General features: G+C 43.2%; 1 pseudogene; it reads right to left on the bottom strand.

Annotated features, from left to right (window-relative positions):
* Window positions 1-1182: 1182 nt before the first annotated feature.
* Window positions 1183-1596, bottom strand: LOC117701463 (small ribosomal subunit protein uS17m pseudogene; annotated as a pseudogene).
* Between the last annotated feature and the right edge of the window lie 417 nt (window positions 1597-2013).

The following is a 2013-nucleotide window of genomic DNA, read 5'->3' as shown; positions in this document are numbered from 1 at the left end:
AGAATAGACATCTGTTTACCTTCCTTCTGCCACATTAAAAAAAAAGAAAGGGCAAGAGGAAGCACAGAAGATAATGTTCTGTGCGGCTGAGAATAACCCCTTCTCCTTCCTGCCGGTGGGGGGGGGGGGGTGGTACAGCATCTAATTACAGAATTTTTAAAAATTTCCAACAGATGTGTTCCAGGACTTGTACAACTCAATGTCTCCAGTAGAGTGCATCAGTTTCTTCACACAGACAAAGGCAACCAGAAGCCCACAGTGAAAGGGGCTGGCTGTACTGTGTACAGCTCGTTTTCTGTTGTCTTCTGACATCCTGCTGCTAGCCCAGCTTAAATGGGCAGTTAATTAAGAAATGCTACTTAATATTTGTGTGGTGTTGGTTTTATCTTGTTCAAAGTAAAGCATTTAAAACATCTCATTGATTTTTGTTCTCCATTATAATTTTAAGTATATGACACATATATTGCTTTTAATATGTATTTTATGTTATTACATTTATTTGGTTTATTCATGTGAAGTGGGGTGTGCACATGGCAAGGCATGTGTATGATGGTCAGAGAACAACATTCAGGAATCAGTTCTCTCCTTCTACTTGAGTCCCAGGGAATGAGGTTGGGGTTCCAGGCTTCTCTGCAAGCACCTCTCCCCATGGAACCATTTCACTAGCCTTAAAGAAACTCTTAGGGTAAGTTTGGCAAATTTAGGTAAACATGCACAAGTAATATTCATAGTATGATGGTTTGTATATGCTCGGCCCAGGGATTGGCACTATTTGGAGGTGGCCTTTTTGGAGTAGGTGTGTCACTATTGGGGCAGATTTTATTTTATTTTATTTTATTTTATTTTATTTTATTTATTTTAGTCTTTTATGTCATTATCAAAAGGTTTTCTTCTTTTAAAATAAAGGTGCTAAGTCTAAGATTTCTTTGAGCAAAGCAAAACAAAGAAAACAATACACACGATCTAGGACAGTGAGCTTACAAAATGATGCAGCATACTTAGGCACACGGAGTAACCGGGAAGTTCAGCTCAGAGAATCTGAAAAAGGATGGAGACCGTGATGGAACACCAAGCTCTTTACTTCAATAGCTACTTCTAATGTCACAGGAGAAACTGAACAGGAATGAACGCCATTGAGCAAACACAGAGACAGAAATCCCGCTGGCTCCTTCTTCCCCAGGTTCAGGAGACCTTAAGCTCTTGTTTCGCTGAGCGGAGTGGCTTCTGAAAGGAGGGGCTCTCTAGGTAGGCGGTTCCTGCACAGGGCTTTCCTGTGACCAGGTCGATAACTCGGCCGACTTTGAAGAGGATCTCAGCCAGTTCGTGTTTCACGTGCTTTGATCATGGGACGGGCAAAGCTCTGAGGAGCACGATGTCCCCGACGCTGCACTGCTGAAGGGCATCGTGAGCAGAGTAGGTTTTCCGCTTATTAAAGTACATCAGTAAGTAGGGATCCAACACAAGTCTGGTCGCTCTTACTCTAGCAGTTTTATCATTGCTGTACCAATCACCTTCCCCACAACCCATTTGGCGTGGACGGATGAACGGACTATTGACATTATGTGTCTGTGAGCACCTCTGGAGTCTACCACTCGGACCAAGTGGGGCAGATTTTAATACCCTTGTTCTAGCTGCCTAGAAGTGAGTATTCTGCTAGCAGCCTTCAGATGAAGATGGAGAACTCTCAGCTCTTCCTACACCATGCCTGCCTGGATGCTGCCATGTTCCTGCCTTGATGATAATGGACTGAACCTCTGAACCTGTAAGCCAGCCCCAATTAAATATTGTCCTTGTAAGAGTTGCCTTGGTCATGGTGTCTGCTCACAGTAGTAAAACCCTAACTAAGACACATAGCTTCAGTGAGTTATCACAAACACATCAGCAAGACTTTGTCTGCCCTCCCAGTCTCCCACTGCCCTGTCCCCACCACACTGACTTTTGAAATCATGAATAATGATTGCCTCTCTCTGAACTTAGTACAAATGGGATTGTTTTAAGTAAACCATGTGTACT

The sequence above is a fragment of the Arvicanthis niloticus genome, unplaced genomic scaffold (assembly GCF_011762505.2).
Source record: "Arvicanthis niloticus isolate mArvNil1 unplaced genomic scaffold, mArvNil1.pat.X pat_scaffold_1114_arrow_ctg1, whole genome shotgun sequence".
NCBI classification, from domain to species: domain Eukaryota; kingdom Metazoa; phylum Chordata; class Mammalia; order Rodentia; family Muridae; genus Arvicanthis; species Arvicanthis niloticus.
This window is presented reverse-complemented; position numbering and strand designations above follow the sequence as displayed.